We start from the raw sequence: 25,066 nt of genomic DNA on the forward strand, positions 1-25,066 counted from the left end.
GAGTAGACTTTTGTGATGGAAATGCTCTGAATTGGGCAGTTTTGTCATTATTGGTTCATGCATTGTTCCATTGCCTACTGCAAAAATGTTCATACAATAAATTTAAAATGCGCTCTGTCTAACAAGTGTGCTGTACAAGGAATATAATTTAATAAAGTCAGGAAGGTGTATCAAAGAACACATGTATGTTTCTTGTTTTGTGTGCAAGAGGCCAATGATTTGAAAACAGCCCAAAGATAATCCTTATCTACCACTGGCCAGATGCATTTTCTTTGGATGTGGTGTGGGTTTCACTGCTGTTTCAATGAATGTGAGTTTCAAGGGCAGAGAAGTTTTAATGCTAAGTCTGTTTTCATTGTGAGTCAGTATTGCTTTGTTTAGCATATGTCTGTTAGTGTTTGTGCATTGTGCTATAACATGTAAAAATAAAACCTAAATATTCATTGTAGAATTAAAGCAGTTTGCACACATTAGTGTTTATGGTAAATGAGGCATAATAGAGAGGTAATGGGGCATTGGAATGGCTGCAGGGGGACTCTGGTACCATATTTTGGTTGTCTGTTCCTTAATTTGCATTTGAAATGTGGTATCCCACAATTCCATTGGAGTGGGCATGGTTACACAATTATGTATGCAAATTTGATGTTAATCAGTGTACAGATTTGTACCTATTTTTCATGGGCCTTGTCCAGATTTTTGATGTTTCCAGGTTGAGAGATATGATATATGTTACTTTTCTTCCTTTTTCACAGCTGCATCTTCTACTTACACTGAATAAAAATGCACATTTATTTTTATTTATTTTAACTTTGCTGACCAGGTTAGCCCCACTAGGCCAATGAGAGACCAGTTGTAGTATTCCTACTGACAAGTGGAGATTCAGTTTCAAGTTTGTATAAATTCAATGAAATTTGGCACTTGCTGCAACAAAAACGAATGTGATTGTTTTGAAGAAGAATAGGGGACTACAGTACAGCTATGGGTACTTGGGTTCATTTTCACTTCAGGAACTGTTATCTCAAACAAATAATGCCCAGGTAACAACATGCATGTTTTATAATAATAGATATCTAATCAGATCTGCTCTGATGTCATGCTTTCTTACACCTAGTAAATTATGTCTTTATGTATTTGTTTACTCATTCATTCATTTATCCCTTTAAAATCTGGGAACATCGGTTACATATGATTTTGAGTTCACTACATTCAGTTTATAGTACTAATTTGACATACAATGCTTTAGATGCAGTGTAACAGACTGAGTTTAGTGCATGTGGTTTGCAAAAGAACCTGCCTTACTTCATTCACTGATATCTCATTGCATACAGTGTCAGTCAAAAATAAAAGTTTAGCATTTATGGCAGACAGCAATGCAAGATCAAGGGAGTTTGCCTGTTAATGTGTGGGTATAGCTACAGTAGAGAAAATTTCATACTGACTCAGATGTATCAAAAAAAATCAATTAAATAAATATTTCAATTGTCCATATGCTAAGTTCCATTTTTTCATACTTACTGTATTTTAGGCAGTGTTTGTACTATCTCAAATGGACTTTGTTTTATAAAAATGTCAGTAGTGATAATGTTCATTAAATAGAAACATGGCAGTACAAAAATTCAGTTTGTGTCTCCTACACTGATAAACTTTTCATATAAACAAATTTGCATTACTTGACTGCAAGCATATGTTTAGAAATCAGGTTACGGGGTTTATGCATTTTCTATTTATGTTTAAATCAACTGTCTTATAAAGGCTCTGATTAAAAGCACAGTAAAATTTATGCCATTTTTATCATTTGTGTTTCTAGTTTCAATCACTTTTGAAACAGACCAATGGTGGACATTTGCATTGTTATTATTCATCTTTCTTTTGTTTTTCTCCCTACTACATTGCACTGACCTGACCAAACAAAAAAATCATATTTCATACTTCACTGCTTAGCCAATTTCCCTCAAAGGAGGGAATCAAACTCTGTGCTTTGCATTTGGGAGGTATTAACCATTATGCCAACCCAATATTTTAATCAAGGCATCTTCCCTATGCTTTCTGACTAGCCGCGGTGGTGCAGCGGTGGCATTGTCACCTCACAGCAAGAGGCTCTCCGGTTCAATTCTCACCTTCTGTGTGGAGTCTGCATGTCCTCCCCACAGTCAAGTGGCGTTCAAAAGACATGCGTGAATGGGCATGCCTTCATTGAAGGTTGGGCGTCGGGCTGGCACCACGGCTCCATAAAAATCGACTGCCAATCATTAGCGCATCGGATTTCCACTGTAGCAACCCCTAACCAGGAAAAGTCGAAAGAAAAACAACATCTTCCCTACTCTTCCTGCCTTGCTCTTAAGTTCTTTTGATGTGTATTTAACACTGTGGCAGTACAGTAAGTTACAAAATCTGCTTGGTTTGGTTATAAATTTAATAAATGGAAATATTACAGGATATGGGACTAGTGGTTCACTGTTTTCCCTTCACTTCATTCATAGCAAGATATTTTGCAATGAGCTCTCTGCTAAATACAGTTCTAGTTTGGTACAGGTGATTACATGTAACAGGAAGTACCCGCTGAGTTTTGGGGAAAGTATTACATTTCAGTCTCCAAATAATTACCTTATTAAATGGATCGACACGGAGACTGGAATCTGACAAAGGATATTCACTGCAAGATAAACAGCTTTATCTAACATTCTAGTAACAGTGACATGCACTGGGTTTGAGACCTCCTATAAAACCCATGAAGAATGCTTTGAAATGTACTGCAGAAATCTTGACACCCCTGTAGTGTAATAATTAGAGCACCAGTTAGAAGCTGTTTTTGCTATACAGAAGTTATCAAGTAATGAGTGTTTACTTATATTTCTGTCTTTGTCTATGGAGAAGAAAATGTCTGACACATCACAGATCATGATGGTAGCCTACAGCCTACAAACTTTGTGGTTAGATGACCTTCTATGCTGCTGGTGGTGCAAGGTACTACACTTCATGTTTTTGTAAAGATCACTGTGTAACATGACTTTCATTGATCTAAATGTGCATGGGGAATTGTGTCCTGTATGTTAAATGATATTTAAAGTAATGAAAGGGATTATAGAGAAAGATGTCATGACATCATTGAATCTAGAGGATATCTCATGTCATTGTTACTGCTTAATCAATATTATAGTGAATGATACTATATTTCACAGCAATATTATATCTGTAAAGGATAGTTAATTATATTACCAAACTGATTTCCCCATTATCTTTAGGATAGGATGACTGAAGTGCTTGTCTAGCTCAAAAACAATTATGAGTCATATAATTAGAACACAATTACAGAATTAGACTGATGAAAACTAGTATAAATTAATGTAGAGTGTTCTAATTAAAACAGACTTGGCACATCTTCAAGCAAATGTTTCCTATATTCATACTGATGAGACAGTGATGAGAAAGTGCTGTGCATTGTTTTTCTTGATTGAAAAATGGCACGTCTGCATGTAAATGGCATGTTTGTTTTAGGTAATTTCTCCATAATAAGATAAGTTTTGAAATGTTCTGTATTCACATGATAAATAAACAAGGTGATGACTTAATGACTGCTTAAAAAATGAACATCTCTCTATAACTTAGCTGGATTCCTATGTAAAATTCACATAAAAATAAAAAGTTGCAGGAGTATGGGCCTTGAATTTATGCAGCATTGAAACAGAACATGATAGCAGAAAACACTCGCTAATAAAACCTGTCATGTAGTACTTATTGCCCTTTTTGGCCCTTTCTGGTGCTCATTTCTTCATATCTCCGTCCAAAAGGTACTGCAATACCTATTTTTGTAATGTGCTTAAAACCACCTTGTCATCTTACTTTTCTCATTTGTCTGTCTGTACACTTGCTGATGATTCACTGATAGTTGTTTTATGTACTGAACAGAGAAACCTGACTTCTTAATTGCAGTTAGCTCATTAACTTCTAACACTAAGCAAGGCAGGTTGAACCACAGTTCTGCCTCTTTCATTCAGTCTTCTAGCTCTGATAAATGAACATGGGAGCCTCAAGAAGTAAACATGTCCATAACTACAAATTACATACAAAATATATTAAAATTGGATCCTGTTGCTGAGTGCTCAAGCCAAATACAGGCAACTCACTGAGGTGGAAACCTGATTAGCAATGTCAGTAGCACAACAGGTAGCAAATTCACCTCTGGTGCTGAAGGTTGGGGTTCCATTCCCCCACCAGGTAGGCAGATTGCTGCCACTGCAGTGCATTTATGGGGGGGGGGTGCAGCACCCCTTAGGATGTTAAACCAAGGCTCATCTACCTTAGTAGGTGATAGCTCAGGTGGATGTAAAAAATCCCACTGCACCTATTGAAGAAGGTAGGGGTCCATTATTTGCACACTAAAAACACCTTCATGAGATCATACTAAACAATGAAATTGTTCGTTATCTCCTCATTCTTGTTGATACATCCATATGATACTATATTTCACAGCAATATTATATCTGTCAATGATAGATAATTATATTACCAAACCCATTTTCTTATTATCTTTAGGATAGGATGACTTTGAACATTATATCTGGCATTCCTCAAATATTATTAAATGGGACCTCTTTCAGTATTGCTTTCCAAATATTGCAAATGACTCCATATAATATATAATCTATAATATCTATACTTTGTTGAATCTTTTCCAATAATACCCATATAGAATCATATTTATATCTAAATCCTCCACCTGTTTTATATCATCCAGATTGCATTGTGTAAAAACACTTTCTCCATAATGTCATCATCCTTTCATAATGCAAAAAACATGCCCTGTAGTTTCCAGTTCATAGCAGAATAAACATAATCTTTGAGACATTCTTTTGTATACCAAAGTTCTTTTCACCTGTAATTTATTTATACTTAACCTCCACAAAAAATCTTGACACAAGATATTCTCAAATCTCTTAGTCCTTGCTTTAATCACATAAATAACATCCTTATGCAATTATTCCCATGGTTTAGCAATAGAACATCCCATCACAATATCATTATTTCATACTCTTCATGAACTCTTTTTACTCTTCTCATTCAAATCTCATAATCTATTTTTTGACTGATAGTCCTTTATCTCTCTAGCCCCCTTCTACTTTTTCCTATTCAATTTGTCCTTAATAATTCCAACAATCCCCATTGCCAAAAAAATGTGCAGCAATTCCTTTTTATTTTCTATATCCACTAAAACTTCATATAGGCTCAAAGAAGTATAGACAATACAATTGATTGACCCTAAATCAGCTTCATTATTTTCTGTAGATATAACACCCCCTTTAACCAGATTTATCCTAGAATTCCAAAAAACAATAACAAAACTGCTTGTAAAAGTATTTTCTCTTTTACTTGGAATATTTTAGACTGTAGCCCAATAACCAAATTTCCCTAAATTAATAAAAAAGTATTTTTATATGACAACCTTAAAGCTTTTTATATCTTTACAACTTCTTTATTTTTTCTATCATATTATCCCACTGTTTTTCAACAACCCTTTTTTCCCTAAACCTAACCCTTTACAAACTAACTTCATTTTATGTGAAGGAAACACTCCTTTACCTTACTTCTGTCCCCTAACTCATACCTTTTATCATTACTTAACTCGAACCCCTAATCCTTCAAAAACACACTGTAACAGTCTTCCCATCCATCATTTCTTCTTAGCTATAATAGTAACAATAACATCATCTGCATAAAAATGCAATTCACAATACATACACTTTATTTAACATCATACTCCCTTCAGCCAAATAAATGTACATCTTATGTCCCACTGCATTCATAACCATTGCAAGTAATAACCCAGTAATAGGGTATCCCTTACCTCACCATTTTCCTCATAACAATATAAGAACTTAAACATCCATTTATCAAAACCCTTACCCTAGCATTCTTATATGGAAAACTCACTTATATGAAAGTGCATTTTTTCGAAAATGTACTTTTGTGTAAAAAAAAAAAAAAAACCACTAAAACCTAAACCAAAAAAAAAAAAGACAACACACTATACATAATTATGCAGGGGGGGGGCAATCCCCCCTGCACCCCCACACACCCCTACTTTAATATTTTCATTCTGAGATCACACTACAATGGGAAAAGAGAATATTCCCTTATCCCCACTGCACCACAATCTCAGCAATAGTTTGTTTAGTTGTACATCAACACTAAACATTGATGTACAACTAAAGTAACATGCAAACTGCATGTTTTATTTAATTTCTGTTTTTTTAATTCTGTTCTTACACGAAAGTGCATTTTCGAAAAAATGCACTTTCCCGTGAGTTCGCAAATTTATTTTTCGATGAAATGTAAATTTGTTTGAACAAATGGGATCCATATATATATATATATATATATATATATATATATATATATATATATATATATATTTATTTTAAATATGCATTTCCCTATAAAACTTGCACTATGCATCTTAACATCTCCTTTCTCCAACTCTAATTCTAAATATATGGACCTGTACTTCTAAAATGCTACCTACCACTCTATCCAAGAGAAATAAAATTCCCTCATAGAATATTTTATCCATGATAAATCCATTTCCTTTTTGATACCTTCTCATCAGTAAACTAATCTCTTAATACCCTTGTCATCAAGAGTAGCTTCCCTATTAATTCCACTCATCATCCATATCAGTCTGTGATCAGAAAAAAAAGATTAACCAAAAAAAATCTTACACATGCTTAACACACTGTATAAGAATATAAAATGTAATCAATCTCAGTTATCCTATCCCTTGTTTAAAAAATCCGCAAACTATCACCCTATAATTTTAACCTGTCATACTTCATGAATTTTTAATTTTCTTACATTTGTCCCCAATCATCTTCTTACAATTCCTTAAACAATTCAAATCCCCATTGATACTGTCTTTATATTAACTAAAATATAAAACTTTAAACTAGCAAACAAACTCCCCTTTCTTTTACTCCCGTAAAAGACTAGATCGCTATAACCCTGAGTACATCCATACTGCATATTCCATCCACAAGCGTAACTTTCCCAGAAAAAAAAATAAGACATTTTAACATCTTCACTAATCAAAACTACTATATCAGATCACCTATCTTTACCTAAATTCCACAACATTTTACCATTCCAAAACATCACAATGTGCAACCTATCAACTGCAGATATAAACCTAATATCCTGCAAACATATAGTATCGGAAGCACACTTATTACATCACTGCAAAATAACTCCCCTAGCTTTATTAATCCAATTATTTACATTTCCAGAAGCAATTCCCATATTACTCTTTCTGCCTTTATTAATTTTGAGGAAAGATTTCTAAATGTTCTGTTCCTCATTCTCAACCTAGCACCTATAGACATTTTTACATGTTGCACACTCCTTTCTCCAGCTTGACCTATGACTCTCAAACTCACCTCCCAAATTTTCATCCTTCCTCATTTATTATATCCATTTCACATTGATTAGATTCATCAATAGTCTCTTCTCTACCTTTATCTTCCCCCAACACTTAGCCTTCTTCATTAACTTCACCTTTTTCTATAATTACTCCATCAACATTTTTAGTCTCATTATTTAATTTTATCCAACTTCCCACTATTACAATCAAACAAAAATGGCCTTCTTTGTTACACAAGCTGTACTCTTTTTTATGCCTCCTCATCATATGATCTTGCTGACTACACTGATTACATCTTATCTTACTATACTTATCAATAAGATGAGAAAATGCCCACAAAAATAACATGCCTTAGGCTGTCTAGAGTATCTAACTGTTATCCAATTGCTGGCAACATAAATTCCACTGGGCACATGTTTTACAATGTGATTTTCACCTTTCAAAAACACTTCCAATTCATACTCTCCGTTCCATACCCCCTTTTTTATTATTTGTTTTCTTAATATTGGTAACAAAATGACACATTTGTGAAAACAACTTTTTAAAGTCACTCATCTCAATTTCATCAGTACTAAACTGACCAAAAACATTTTTATCCAACCTGTTCCCTTGACCAGAAATATATAATTGTTCCATGGAAAAAGCATTCATTTTGGATTCAAACAAAAATGCTTCCCATTTACAAACTCTATTTCATAACCTTTTATCATTTGTTTTCTTAATATTGGCTACAAAATGATACATTTGTGAAATTACTTTTTTAAATCATTTATCTCAATTTTTATCATTCCTAACCTGCCCAAAAATTTAACCTATTTCCTTAACTAGAAAATATATAATTGTTCCATGGGAAAAAATGTACCTTTTGTATTTACACAAAAACATTAGTTTGTTCATTAAAACTTCAGCATCAGCAGAAATGTTACAGAAATGCCCTTTTCCAAATGAAACAAGGACCAAATATCTTTAGCATAGAATTCCAAAAGCATCACTGTTTTGTCCTTGTTAATATGAACCCAAACAGTAAATCTTCATTATTTTTACTTTGGCTACAATGCCTGTTTTTGTTCGCCCTTTTCTCCTTACCATATCAAATGCTTTCCTTAGTGCAGACTCTTCTTTTACTTTACCAACTACAGTGTCCTCCGAACCATTCTCTCCAAAATATTCGTCTACTATATCTGACCTGAAAACCTCTGAGCTCTCTATTAGTTCACCTTTCTCCATCATTGATATCAACTGCAACTCATTACCTAATGAATTTTTCTTCTTCTCTCAATTAACATATCTGCCTGGTATCTACCTAAACTTACATATATTACTCTCTCTGTAGTAAGTTCCTGTGGTATTAAATGCATCTTTGTTGTACTATGTCATGATGTCACTCTGATTTTTTTTTTTATTTTAGGCATTGCTACATTCCTTGTAAATAACTTAATGCTAACCAAATTTCTCAAACATATTGCTACTGCATTCTCAAAATAATGTACTTTTGCTTTATGTATATTCATATTGTATATTTCTCTCTGTTTTTGTAATAAGTATTTTACAACTTGAATTGTTAGTTTTTTTTCTTATTTTTTACTTACCTTCAGCTTTTCTCCTTGGGTATCTACTGAAAAAGGGCTCTCTGGGCCCAGTTGGACTAACCCAGTTAACAAATGTAAAAATAAATAAAATAAAATAAACTTCCAAAATTTGCAGTCTACTGGCAGAAACCTCTGTCAAGAAGCTAAATGCTGATTATTTGTAATTCATGAATAACAACCAAATTCTAATTCTCTTTAACCGTCTTTAGCACATCAGACAAATAAACCCTCTCCTTCTCCTCTACTACGTCTCTGATTCTCACAGATGCCTCCATGACAGGAATGGAAGCAGGAACATACATAATTGGCAACCTTTCACAAATGAGTAGGGGTCCTTTCTTTATATACAAAAAAAACCTCTTGTTTACAAAATACATGCATATTTACAAATATTTACATTTTTACAAACACATATTCATACTTTCCTAAACAATCATGCTAAATGTTCATCCCTATTAGACCCCAACTCCTTTTTCCATAACCACCATCTGATTTAACTTTGAATTGTTGCTAAAATCCATTTACCATTAAAACATAATTTCATGCATTCTTTCATTCCATATAACATAAAATAACTTTTTATCTATTCTTTTAACTTATTTTTTACTTCTATTCTTATAATATCCATATTTAATCATACCCATGTTTATTTCATCTACTTTTTTTATATCTTCTTTACATAGTTTTCCCTATAACATTTTTAGTCTTTTACATTTGAAAAATGCATGTTCCATAGTTTCTTCTTCTTGACAATGTAAACGTATTTTATCACTTTTCTTTTTATATGGCATGTTTCCTTTTACTGGCAATTTATCTATCACCAGTCTCCACAAAAAATCTTGGCATTCTACTTTTCTGATTACACGCTTTCTTATTTGTATAACTTTAATTTTTTTATCCATTAGATTTTCCCATGGTTTGACATAGTGATGTTTTATCATTACATTCTTATACCATACTATTCTATCTTTTTCTGTATCATCAATTTTTATTTTCCAGAAAAAAAATTTAACATTTTATTTCTTTATTTATACATTCTTGTTCTCTTTTACTCATTTTTACCATGCCCCAAAATTTATCATGCTTTATTTATACAGTTTTACTACTAATCTCTCATCTTTTTCATTTATCTACTTTAACACTTTGTACAAATTTAATGACGCAGCAAATACCACTGAGTTAATTAACACTAAACATCCTTTTTCCTAATTTACGTACAAACTCCTCTTTTTACTGTGTTTAATGTAGAACCGCAAATAAATGAAACAAATCTGCAATAATTCATTTTCAATACTGCTGACAGCATAAATACACTTGCTGAGTATACTATTTTCCACATTAGTGCTGAGTGTATCATACAAGCCTTTTTTCTGAATGATAATGTATATGTGTTTTCAGAAAAGACATAGGTTCATAGGTTTATAGGAGGTTACTAAGCTAGTGGCCCTAGAGCCTTTACAAGCCTAGCCATGTTAATCCCAAGTAGCCCCATGTGTTCTTTTTGGGTAGTTTGCAAAATGAATTTATGAATAAAGCAAGTCTGTGATCAACACCAGTTAGCTCTGCCCATGAGGGACATGGGTGTCAACCCAGGGGTGAATTTGTGGTCTGCCATCCAATTATCTAGGTTGCATTTGAATAGGGTCAGTGAGGAGCATAAGATGTCTATTACAGAGAATCACCAATCTCAGAGAAACATATCTGTCTGTCCAGGATATTCTGTTAATGCTACAAACTAGGTTGAGATCCCTAGAGCAAGTGACTCTTGTGCCATTTGACTTGCAGATGTGCAGCATTTCCATTAGGACAGGTTTGGAGATTGGTCTATAGGCCACATTTGCTTTATTTCTTATATTATTTTTTTCCCATTGAATTCTAATTAAATTTTCATACCCACATGCTATACCTAACACAGAAATGTCATTTATTTTTAAATATACACCCCCTGATCTGTACTGCATCACATAAACCTTTAATTTTCTCCCCGACCATTTCAAAACACTCATCTGTGCCAATTATTATTTTTTTTGTCCAAAATTAGTTTATTGCAGTTAGTATATTGTCATCTGCATATGTTAAAATAACTGGAATTCTTAACCCTTCAGGTGTTATATACCCCACTTCTTTCATTTTGCAATTTATTTCACATACTATCACATTCATAAACAATGCAAAGAGTGTACAACTCATTGGTCGTCCATGTTTTATACCACTCTTCATATGTACCTCTTGGCTTAACAAGCAATTTACAAGAATTTGTAATTTATTATTACTATATGCTGACATACATAATTGCTTTATTTCTCACTTATATTATATTCTTTCATTATTACCCATAATATTTCATGTCCAATTGTGTCGAATTCCTTATTAAAGTCTCCTATCATGATTTTCACTTCTTCTTTTTTGTTCATAATATCATTCACAATTTTTCTATCAATAATAATTTTGACAACTCTCCCCTTTATAGTATATATGATATCTTCTATAATATTTACCATTTTAGTTTCACATCTCTTTTGGATTATTTTCATAAATATCTTATAATGATTATTATTCAATACTATTGGTCTCCATTTTTTTTAAATTATTTTCTATTTTCCCTTTTCCATATGAAAGTGTTCTGCTTCATAATTTTTTTACATATAAAACCTTTAATAAACCATTCATTAAAATATTTTATATATATATATATATATATATATATATATATATATATATATATATATATATATTGTAAATCCCTTAAATTTGTATACATTTCATATCTTATTCCATCTGGGCCTGCAGCCAAATCTATATTTACTTGTCCTAATACTTTATCTAGCTCATTTAAATAAATCTCATTTTCCAATTCTTTATTCTTTTTTTCTATTAACTTTTTTACTTTCTTCATTTTTTTCAGTACCTTAATTTTTCATTAGAAATTTCTAGTACATATTGTACTACACTATTCTTAATCTTTTCCTGAGTTCTTTCTATTTCTCCTTTTACATTTTTATTCTCTCATTACACTACCATCTTCATTAGCTAACCTGCTTAAGTAACTTGATACTTCTTCTCTTTTTCATTGTAAAAGATATCTTTGTTTATATAACAACTCTTTTTTTTTATTTCTTTCATGTACCTCTTTTTCTTTGTCAAAGTACTTTCTATCAATATGGTCTAAATATATATTTAATGTATTCATTGTTTTCTTGTATCTATAGCCATATTGCAAGATGGTAAGAAAATCCTGTTTCAACTATCTCCCCTTCACCTGTAAATATTCTGATGCTAGAAAATAATCAAGTTCAGTTCTATACATACCTCTTTTGTAAGTCCATGAATTTTTGTCCCAAAAGTGTAACGTATCACATCTTACAGCTTCTAACATTTTTCTTGCATCATTTCCTTTCTTTTATACTTCCTCTTAAATCACAGTTAAAGTCTCCTATTATGATAATATTCCTATTTATCACTATGCAGTCTAAAATCTAATGAAATAAGCTCTCCCTGTATTTGCAGTTAGTAGAAGCATACAGTGTTAATTTCTGTAAACTTGTTTTTTCCATTTTAAATCTACTATGGTTAACTTTCCAATTTTTGCTGAAGTTACATCTAATATCTTTATGGTATTTCTACAGAATATGGATGTTTCAGAACATCTCTCATTTCCTAAATTCCAAATTGCCTTTCCTCTCCATAGTATTTCTGTTTGTAATCTTTCTCCATTTGTTAAAAATATTATGTCTTTTACTATAATTATATCTGCAACACATATATTACACCACTCCAGAATTCCTATTCTTCTTACTATGTTCTTAATACTATTCATATTTACAGAAAGGACTCCAAAATTTTCATTTTCTTTAGGTTCATGGTTTCATAGCTAATTAATGGGATTGATTTTTTAATATGTCATTCTAAGGCTAATCAATTTCCTTTACAAATGTGAGAATTAAATACTTTCCTTGTATCTGTGAGTCAAACACCTTAACCATTATATCAAGTCGCAGTCTTTATCTCTCTCTCTGTCTATATATATATATATATATATATATATATATATATATATATATATATATATATATATTATTATTCCTTTTCATCCATTTCCTTTCTTTTATCCCTTTAAATTTTATTGTTCTGTCTTTTACCTTTTCATCAATAGAATTATTTTTTTCCTCTTTTACTACCTCACAGTTTATATCTTTCTTCATACTTATTTCAGAACCTTCCTCTATATCCTCTTTATTATTTTTCCTCTTCTAGTTATTCTTCTGTTTCTATTATGTCTAAAATTTCTTCTCATTGTTCATTTTCTTCTCTATCTTTTTATTTTTCCTTACTGTTACTTTCATTTTTGCAATCCATCCATAAATGTCCAATTTTGTTACATTTATAATGTCAATTCACATTTTTTCCATGTCCCATTTCCCCACAAATACACCATTTTCTTTTGTCACAGTTAGTTATCAAATGTCCTTCTTTTCCACAAAAAAAAAAAAAAAAAAATATGAAAAAGAACTAATGACATTAATGTTTTCATTTATTTGGGGATCTAGGCTGAACCTGGTTAAAAGAAGAACACTGTATATGAAAGAAGATCAAGGGGGGGGTTATGTTTGATTAATACTACTGAGAATGCAGTATCTTTAAGTTTAAACAAATTTTAGTATTATGAAGAAAAAAACATTTGATAGAAATAATAATGTATTGCAAATATAAAGATGTATGGGAAGGAATTGAAGTTAAGAAAAGAGGAAAAAGGAGTAATGATGAAATAAATGAATATCAGAATAAAATTTTATTATGGAAAATAAAAAGAATGTAATAAAGAAGAATAGGAAGGAATAATATAATAGAGTAATGAAGAATTTTTCTATTTTTTGGACAATGGAAAGATCTTTAAATAAATAAGAAAAAAAGCTGTATTAAAAAGATATAAAAATGACAAAAAAATAAAAGAATGTAATGATTTTTTTGTGGTGATTATCAAGATGAAAATTGCCCATGAAAGATAATATGCAGTATAAGAGAAAACAAGACAAGATTTGTAATAAGTATGAAGAAATAGAAATGTCTGATCATGTTTTTTTTTAAATGTGACAGAATTAAGAAATTATGGGTAGAAATATGTAAGCATGACATGGTTAAAAAGTATTTAAAATATGATCAGTTAAATATGGAGATAATATAATATGGTTATTATGGAGCACAAAGACAAGAAATAAAGAAGATGAACAACATTATTTTTTATGTTGCATGGACAATATGGAATGAAAATTTCAAAGAAATTAAATATAATGGGAGATGGACATTGGCAAAGATATTGGAAAAGATGGTTTTGGTTGTAGATAAGTGTGGGGGGGAATGCTTGAACAAGTAATGTAAATGTCTGAAGATATGTAAATAGTTGTAAAATGTGTAAATATGTAAATAATCTGTGATATATATGTATTTATAAAATAAAAAAAATGCTACTCTTCATTGTTGTGAGTGGGACCCATTTTGGAGGAGCACTTTCTGTTTCCATTCCAGGTGCATAGATGGCCCAGAGAAACAGGGAGGCAGATGGAGAGAGACGGAGCTGATGGAGTAATGAAAGAAATGAAGATGAAAGCAAATATCAAGATCGAAGAATGTGTGCAGGATTCTGAGGAAATGTTTCAAAAAAACTGTTTGATGGAGATGTCTCAGCAAATGATAGATATATAATTGCAAACCTCCAGTTGGGAGGGTTGTGAGATGATCTACTTAAAGAAATAATGGTGCAGAGTGAGACAGAAAATGAAGGAGATGTTTCCTGGGGGGACATTATAGAGAAAATACAAAAGGAGGATGCAGAGATAATCATGAAGAATAGTGGTGAGATGGAAAAGAAAAGATATGCAGAGAAAGAAAAAAGGCAAAAGTGGAGTAGCAGAAAAGAAGGCAGAAGAAAATAAAAAAGAGAAGTATGTGATAAAGATTCAAAGTAAAGAAGACAAAGAAATGTATTGAAGAGATTTTGACTTGTTTAGTGTTAGCATGAATTTCATGCAGCTTTGAAGAATTTCCTTAGCAAGACCAAGAATTCTTGTTCACAACTCAGTATAGAAAATTGTGCCTAAATGGTCATAAAAAATACATGGGTTTGCAGATGATCATTGCTTTCCAGCACTTAGTGCCTCCACAGTCTAAGCACAGGGTGTTGTCTGCATCACATTTTTATGCTGTATCTTTACATTAGTTTTCTTACGGTGTTCTGGTTTCTTCCCACTCCCTAAAAGCTTGCTGTTTTATTGGCTTCCCATTCAAAACTAGTCTAAGATTTTCCTTCTCTGTAAAAAGGCCTTTTTATTCACTGATCCATTTCAGTTAACAGAATGAAATAAGTAAATAGTGCACATATCAAGAAAAGAAAAGGTTGTTTGGCACATACACAAATATGGATCTATCTATGTGTGTGTGTCTGTGTATACTTAAATATATGCATGTAGACATATACATTGGATTATAATACTAGCTTAAAACAAACCTCATCACAATGCATTCCAATGGAAAGAAATAGCAATGGAACATATAAAACAACAAAACCTTTAGAAAGCAAATATTTTTTGCAAGAGAGCAAATTCCCCAGTACCCTACACATGCTTGACTAAATGGAAATCAACTGATAATGCTGACAATTCCTGTTTAAATCAGAACATTCTACGACCAAATGTAGAGTAAGCATATTTTATACTGCAGCAATAAAATCTAGCACCAGCAGAGCATATTGATATTTAATACTTCTTAAATTGTATTAGGCAACCAAAATGGAAACAAACCACAGCAGACATGTTTGCTCAGACTTTTTAATTGTGCAGACCATATTATTTTCATTAATAAATATGAAACTATCCATAACACATGATGTTCCATGCAAAACCTTTTCAAACACTCAGTTCAAAACATAAATATAAATATGGTATTAATTCATGTTTAACACACAATAATATAAATAGCATGAATACAATCAAACAAATTTTAAAGTATAACCTATAAACAATTAAACCTATAAACAAACTATTATTTTAATTATTTTAATTATTTTAATTATTTTAATTACTTTTTGTTGTATTTTACAAGTCTTGTTTATTATCAGGCGAACAGAGTGTAGTGAGCATTATTTTTTGTTTTTAAATTTTAAAGTATGAAATATATATGCAAATAAGTCTTATCAGTTACACCTTGGGTCTGTTAGTACTGACTAACAGCGTATGTTGTTGGTGCTGGATTTTACTGCTATTTTTCTATATTTTTCCCTTGCACTTAACTTGTGTGCATCCTATTGGTAAAGAGTTACAATGAATCAAGTTCCCATAAATAAACACCAAAGCAGTTCAATCCACCTCATAATTCACAGTACCATGTATTTAATGTTTTAATTCCTGAACTCCATATATTCCATATATCCATTTTAATATTTTATTTTTATTCATATTCCTGCATTTATATTTTTATTGATTTTGTTTTTTGTGGTTTTGGAATTTTAATGAAGATATACCATGGTAGTAGTGCCCTTTGATGTTTATGTCAAGTTTCACTTTAATCTGCCTCAATCTGTTTCTGTATAAGTACATAGGTGAGTGTTCTTCTGAGATCAGTTTTTTTGAATACTTGTAATACTTTTACATTTATATGTAATTTGTAGTTGTAGAACTGGGTCTATATTAGAACACCGAACAATTAAAATGTCGAGTGTTCTAATATCGACCCATTTTGAAAATATTGAAGAAGCAGAAAACCAAATTCTTTCCTAGGGAAAGAATTTGGTTGTCTGTTTCTGTTGCTTCTGTATTTTCAGTGCTCTTTTGGAAAGTTACGGGTCGGGTTCAGGTAAGTGTGCAATAGAGTGCGGGTTAGGTATGTGTGTGATTGTGTGGAATGAGGGTTAGGGCGGGTTAGGTGAGTTAGGGTTAGGGCGTGGGTGAGGTGGGTGTGCGATAGTGATGGACCTTAGGGTTAGGGTTTGGGTTAAGGTAAGTGGATAGTTAGTGGTGTGTGTATAGTTTAGTGTAGGGTTAGGTGTAAGATTTTAGGTGTATGTGTGTGGATTGCTATTTGTTTGGTGTGCTTTTGTATGTATGTGTTTTGGAACAGCAAATTTTTTTCCTAGGAAAACATTCGCTGTTCTGAACGTTCATTGTTTGGTATTATCGATTGGTAGGGTTCAATATTAGAACGCTCAACATTTTGAATGCTCGGTGTTCTAATATAGACCCGTAGAACTGTATTTTATGCACAGTTTTTCATTTTAAGCACTGTTTTTCTTAAATGTTTGCTTTGCTTTTGGCTTCTTTTAATATATTTTTGTTCTGAATTTGATTTAGGTGGAAATCCTGTCCTAATTGGTTGGTAGTGTGCATTTCATGTGCTTGTTTGCTTTAATAGTTTGCTCTTTTAATTTTCTTTGCTTTTTCTCTCTGTGTGCTTTTAGGCATTTAAGTAAACTAAAGAAATTGCCTGCATTATTTTGTATTTTTATATTTGGTTTGATTATTTTTGGATTGTAGCTGGATTTTGTGTTTTAGGTCATTTCATGCTTGACTTATATTTTCTGTGGTGTGTTACATTTACTTTTCTTTATGTATGTATTCATTTATTTATTTATTTTGTGTCTGGGTAGGTTTCCTTTATTAAGATGATATAATCAACCTACAAATATTTCCAGATAATGTAATCATCCTATAGATTTTTTAAATGTTTGTATCTGTATTAGATTATGCTTACATCTGTAATAGATTATATTTTATTCTACTCCCTTTCTATAAGTATATATTGCATATGTGTATATACAGATAGATAGAGATAGATATTCATATATCGCAATGGTTAAATTCCATTAAGATGTAATCGTCTGAATTCTAAATCATGGTTTGAAGGGAGCTATTCTTTGAAGAGAGGTTGTAGAATTCAGAGAAAGAGAGATGAGTTTCATTTTTTACATACATTTTTTTCTATCCATGGGGGTTGCTTCATCTATGTTTGACACTGCTTTGATGATTTGTTGATGTGGAGATCTTATACAGTTTTATAATTTCGATATTGTAGCTGTTATTTCATGTCCCGATTAATGAAGACATGAAGACATGATTCATAGAAATTCTACACACACACACACACACACACACACACACACACACACACACATGCGTGCGCGCACACACAGGCACTTTTTTCTTAAGGAATGATGCACAAATACCTGTTATCTGTAAACATTAGCTTAAAATAATAAGCTGTTAAAACACATGCATCATTCAGACTGAGAGATAGAGCTGATTTTGTAATTCCAACTTGTCTAAAGATAAGATGGTGGACATGGGCTGTGGTGCATGGATACAGTCCACTGCCATCACCAAATTTAGTCTTTTAAATCTGAAAATCTTGAATGCTAAATCTGACATTCACCAGAGGTATAGAGTCTCACATCACACCACTGATACTGGACAGGTTAAAGTACTCAAAAGGCACACAAATAGGTATTTCTAGGCAATTCACTAAATAATCCTTGGCCATATGAGCATACAGGAAATATGCACTGCTGCCCTGGGTATGGGACTTCAAAATCTATACCAAAAAATAGGCTTCACATTGAACACCTGAACAAATAGACTCTTTGGCCAAAATCCCCATGCCCCTTTCTCACCACTATCTGTATTTCTTGCTTTTCAGTGCTCACTTACCTATAGCAGCTATACTTTACATAAATAAAATCATAAGCACACTTGACTCACACACACACACACACACACACACACACACACACACACACACACACACACACACACACACACACACACACACAGTCACTCACTCACTCACTTCTCACTCATTTACTCACAAGCTCAAGTACACAAGAAAGTACAGTAATATTCTCCAACACTGCAGCTCTATCCTTGTCCAAAGTACTAAACCACTACCACCCCGAATTACCAGGCTGAGAGCCACCCATATACTATTCACTTTTGATAGTAAGCCAGGTAATAAACACTAATGGTAATTTGTCGCTGTGTATGCTGACCAATCAGATTTCAATGCCACCAGTTTGCCATGACTTAGCAGTGAATACCTTCCTAACAATTAATAGATAAGTGAACATATTATCAGCCACAAACTTTTAAAAGTGAATAAATAAAAAATGCCTCACTTAGAAAAAAAATGAGTTAAACAATACAACTGTATTGTTTAAGTATTTTTTTCTATGTGAGGTGTTTTTATTATAGTATATAACATCATCCACAATGACGATTAAAAGCCATTTGTAGAGTTAGTACTACTCCAACAAAATTTCTTTCATCATATAATCCTGACATAAAATACCTACATCATGCATTTTCAGCAACTTAATTTCTTTAGTTTTTTATATGCTGACTCATTTCTATTTTATTAACTCTTTTAAGCAAAAGCAGTGATCCAAAAACAAAAGCTGAAAGTCTGCTAACCCATATAAGAAGATGCACTACCATTCTTTGCAAAGTTTCATATTTAACTTGCTACTTAACCAGGTTTTCAACTTAACAGTTAAATGACTGCTCTTGGTAATCCCCACTTTCCAATGTTGGTAAAAAATTACTTGAATGTAATTATAACATTTCTAATCCAACTAAAGGCTGGTCTTGGGATACGTCTAGTAAAATGATAACAGCAACCAGAACTTTACCTCTGAGTCATCAGGTAGTTCCCCTTTCAATACTTTATGAAAGTTACTAATAATAATTGTCCATATATGCATAATATTTGGGAATTCACATATAAGGTAGAGATAGTGTGCATTCATGGCCTGACAGTGCCAACAATTGCTTTGCTGTACCTCATCCCTACTGTATGATTGAGCAAGTGTGTATTTCCAGCAATAAATTAGCCTTGCTTTATTACAGCCAAATAAAGAGGCCACTGTGTTATGATTAATCAAATGTAAACTGTCCTTCCATTTTGATAGTTGGAGTGCTGCTGGTAGTCATTTATACCCTTTGACTTTAAGATCTTCAAATGGTTTAGCAGGGATATTGGGTGCACACAATCATAAAGCCCTTTAGCTTAAAAATCTGACTGTTTCCTAGATCTACCTTTTTTATCCTTTATAGTTAAGGATTCCTCCATTGCAAATATTTAATTCACCAATCTCCTGAGAGAGAGAGAATAATACTACTTAGCTGAAGGTACTGTCACTAATGATTTTTGTGAAGGGATGGCAACTGATTAATACATTGAAGTCTATTATGTCCTTAGTTTTAGTGTTCCATATGTCCCTAATATACCACACATCTAAGGTGGATCTGCCTGACCCCAGTCCACCATTAAAGAGGTTTACCATCCTGACAAAGGAAATAATAATAACAATCCCATTTTAACCAGGTAGCCCAATGGACACACCACCCCTTTTCAGGGACAATCCAGTAACAATGTCTGGTTAAGTGAATTGCTCAAGGTCACACAGTAGGCAAACAAGGGCTAAGGAAATCAAACCCTGTACTGTAGGAACTACATCTTACAGCCTTCACCTCTGCACCAACTTGCAGACTTAGTGAATGTGAAATGATCATCCCATATAATAGAATTCACAAATAATAAAGTGCTAGAAGCTTTCCTTCTTCTCCTCTGAATCCAGTAGCAAATTTCCATTTCTCCAGGATCCCACACTTTATAGGATGGTGTAGAATACTTTCTGTTTTTGGATATTTAATTGTAAATTAACTCCAGGATGACCCATATAGGTCTGTCTTTTTGCCTTGCCCTGCAGTAATACCATCCAGTTATGGCTGTGCCATTTCCATTGATGTTTGGAAGCCCCAAACCATCCATTTTTTAATAACAAATGATTCTACTAATTCTTGGAATTTTTTTTAATCCCATGTGGAGTTTGGGACACTACCTGGAAATGTTGAAAACAGAAGCATAATGCAGTTGCCTTAAAATGTATAAAACTTTTGCAAAATAAACATTTTATCTAACTGAAGTTTATTAAGAAATAAAAGATTTGCATTTTCCATGGCATACATTTACATTAAATCAGGTTTACCATGTATTAATGCTCATCTCTAGTTATTTATGACCACTAAACTTCATGGGTATACCTAAGCAATTTCAATTTGAGTCATTTGGCACAAGGAAAGAGTGTCATTTATAAGGAACTTCCAAGGTATTGATGTTTAGAGAAAAAAAAACTGATTTATTTTTATTCACTCACAGACCAGAGTATCAATAAATATCTTGTATGGTAGATAAGACTATATCAACATGATGCAAAAGGATTATTTAAGTATATTACACAGTTGCCTGCATTAGATAAGACTGTATCAATATGATGCACATTATTATTTAAGTATATTATGCAGTTGTCTGCATACTAAGTTACAAGGACAATTTCCTACCCTACCACAGGAATTCCTAGGTGACTTTGTACATTTGTTAAGAAGAAATCCTCTGAAACACACGCTAAAATAAATACCAATGGCAACAAATAGCAACCTTGATGCATTTCACATTTTATCCTAATCATGTCTGATAAAACCTGATTAGAAACTATTTGTGCTGAGTGTTTTTTGTGCTCATTTATTCAGAGCTTATTTGTGCCTGGCTTAGACACCTGTAACTACAAGACCTGGATTGCTTCTAAAATAATTTGGATCTAGAAAGCTGATATGAGTACATTTTTTGCACTTGTGCTGTTTCAGTGATACTTAACACTTCTCTGCTGCATTTATTGATTTTGTTGAATTTACCACTGTTTTTCAGGCTGCACTTGTTATAGAAACTCCATCTGTTTGTCACTGTACTGCTCTTAGGTTGTTTTAAAAGTATTCTGATATTTCCTAACCTCCTCTGATACTGCAGAAGATGTTCTGAGTATGCCAAAGTTCTCATGAGCCTGCCAAAATATTTCTACATTTTTCAAAGTTGTTATGTGTTGTGAACATTTCCTCAGGGTTATTGAACATATTTTCAGGGATTCTGATATTGCAGGAATTCTTAGTTCTGTTGTAAAGCATTTGTTACTGCTCTTGAGTTCAAAACTAGTTTGTTTTACATTAAGAGGGTTATTTTGCGCACTGGTGGGAGCAGAGTGCTAAATTCAACCCACCCAAAGTGGGAACTACTGGTTGATAACTTATTGTGTTTTTATCTGATTGGCCCAAGGGTTTATCTTTATAAAAGTCTTTCATCCTGCTGGCATAAAAGTCTTACATTTTTGTGAGATTGTGCTAATTTACTCAGAGCTACTTTGTGCATGGCTTGGACACCTGTAAGACTTGGATTGCTTCTAAAACCATGTGGACCTACAAAGCTGATATAAGTATATTATTTGCACTTGCTGTAAGTGTTTCAATGATATTTAATACTTATGTGCTGCATTTATTGATTTTGTTCAGTTTATCTCTGTTTTTCAGCCTGTATTTGTTAAAGAAACTCCACCTGTTTGTTACTGCACTGCTCTTAGGTTGTTTTAAAAGGTTTACTATTAAAAGGGGGATCGGACATTGTTTGATTTACATAAGTCCAAATGCCGAATTCAACATTAAGAAAGAACAAAAAAATGTTGAAATGCACAACAACAAATACACTCACTGTTATGACTTTCAACATTTTAATGCAGATTGCACAATAGTAGGGATCGGGAAATATACCCTTTTCCTCACTGTAGTGTGATCTTGGCATTTGTATATATAAGTAGTAGGGGGTGTGGAGGTGCTGCCCCCTGCAAAAATGTTCTTTGCTGTGTTTAGTAAAGTAGTACAACTTGCGGAAGTGTGGAGAATGTTCAAAATATGCTGAAATCGGTATTCTCTACTTCTGCGTTGGACATTTGTGTCAGTCATTTTTGTTTTTTTCGCTAATTTGGTTCACTCTACCAATAACTCGCACAAGGTGTGATTGGACAAATGATAGTAAACCATTTTAAAAGTACTCTGATATTTCCTAACCTCCTCAGATACTGCAAAAACTCTTCTGAGTTTGCCAAAGTTCTCCTTAGTCTGCCAAAATATTTCTACTTGTATTGCTTCTAAAACCATCTGAACCAACAAAGCTAATATAAGTTTTTTTTTTGCAGTTACTCTAATTGTTTCAGTGATATTTAACACTTCTGTGCTGCATTTATTTATTTTGTTGAATTTATCACTGTTTTTCAGCCTGCAATTGTTAAAAAACTCTGTTTGTTACTGTACTGGTCTTAGACTGTTTAACAGTATTCTGCAAAAGCTGTTCTGAGTTTGTCAAAGTTCTCCTGAGTCTGCCAAAATATTTCTAAGTTTTGCAAAGTTTTTGTGTGTTGTGAACATTTCTCAGGGTTAGTGAACTTATTTCCTTATATTGCAGGAATTCTTACTTCTGTTCTAAAGCATTTATTACTGCACTTGAGCTGAAAGCCAGTTTGTGTTACATTGGGAGGGTTCTTTCGCACTGTGGTGGGAGCAGAGAACTATATTCAACCCATCCAAGGTAGGAACTACTGTTTGATATCCTATTGTGTTTTTATCTGATTGGCCTGAGGGTTTAACTTTATAAAAGTCTTTCATCCTACTGGTGTAAAAACCTCAGATGCACAAATGTGATTCCCCATTATTGCATATAAGCAAACCTCTCTGGTTTAAAATTCTCTATAGTAAATGCTCTCCATAGTCTTCCACTATTCACAGCTGCACGAAGAGCTGCCAGTTTGTGCAGAGGGTGATGCCACTGCAGGTCATCTAATAGTATACTAAACACTCTCACTTTGATCTTTAAGTGACTCTTCCATACTCATTCCCATGTAGAAATTGTGTTTTCTTGCCTTACATAGCATAGGCTAGATTCAGACCTGATGACTCTAGACTGTTCGGTATCACTGTGCTCTTAAGCCAGTCATCTTATATTAAGAGGGCCTTCCTGCAGTCTTGTCACAGAAGTGTGTAGCTCAGGACCCATCTGAGTTGTGGTTTGCTGGAGAAATTCTCAGTTTGGGGCTTTCCCTTTGGTAGTTGTGTTAAAAACTGTTCAAATTTGATTGTATATAAGCCTCACATTTGCATGGGTGTGCATTCAGCTGCCGAACATTTGGAAACTTTAACCAGAGGTCTGGAGTGTGTCTGCACTGAAATCCAAGGCATCCACTGGAAAAAAAATTAAAGATAAGTATATTTTAACCCAGCACTATAATTTGTTAACTGCATTTAATTGAATTACTGCTTCATTTTTGAGGTTTGTGACTTGGTCCAGCTAACCCACTTCCATCCCAAATACTACATTCAGAAAGATCCTGCTACAATGGATGGGCAGTTTCTCATCATTTCTCATGTCAGCTTGTTTGATGGGGCATTTTGAGGCAATGTAGCAATTGCCTCATGTATACTGACAACCATTTAATCCTAAAGTAAACGACTTATGTGAGAGATGCAAATACACTGTGGAATTGGAGTGAATTCTGTCATGTACAAACAAAAAACAGATTGTCAACAAACATGATTCACCTCTCATGCAAACCTCACTTTTCACACAAAATAAGGTCACGACACATAAACCCACATACATGAAGGTACTCACTAAAAGCCTACCAAAAGAACAGAGACCTCCCACATGCACACCACCCACACTCACCACTAAACAAAAAGAAACCACTACACATATCAACACACACAGCCGTCTCTCAAGAAATAAGGCTCTAAGGCAAAACACATCAAATATCATGGTCATAGGTGACTCCATAGTGAGACACACAGATGTCCTCCTCACCAGACTGGACAAGGAGATGGTCATGGTCCACTGCTATCAGGTGTCAGAATATGAAACATCAGTCATGCACTCAAGTCACTCAACAAACAAGTACCATTATGACCCTGTCATTGTACTTGTTGGAATGAATGACTTGAGATTTGCAAAGTTTTTGTGTGTTGTGAACATTTCTCAGGGTTAGTGAAGAGACTATGTGAAGAGAGAGATGAAGGCGCTATCTAATTATGTGTTCCAGACAGGTATGTCCCTAGCCCTAAGTAGTATCCTACCCACTCCCAGGATAATGTCACAATATAAACAAAAAACAATTGACTTCAACAATTTGCTCAGCTTCTGGTGTCAGTCCAAG

At 33.1% G+C, this 25,066-nt stretch overlaps 1 long non-coding RNA gene across 1 annotated transcript in view; it reads left to right on the forward strand.

The window, feature by feature from the left end:
* The first annotated feature begins 2,607 nt into the window (after positions 1–2,607).
* The window catches only part of LOC122795612, a 245,317-nt gene continuing 222,858 nt past the window's right edge, over positions 2,608–25,066 (forward strand). Inside the window, exons 1-2 of the long non-coding RNA XR_006363838.1 lie at positions 2,608–2,964; positions 23,326–23,448. This is a non-coding gene — a long non-coding RNA (uncharacterized LOC122795612). The remainder of the gene's footprint in view (positions 2,965–23,325; positions 23,449–25,066) is intronic.

This window comes from Protopterus annectens, chromosome 2.part2 (genome assembly GCF_019279795.1).
Source record: "Protopterus annectens isolate FY-2018-M chromosome 2.part2, PAN1.0, whole genome shotgun sequence".
Taxonomy (NCBI): domain Eukaryota; kingdom Metazoa; phylum Chordata; order Ceratodontiformes; family Protopteridae; genus Protopterus; species Protopterus annectens.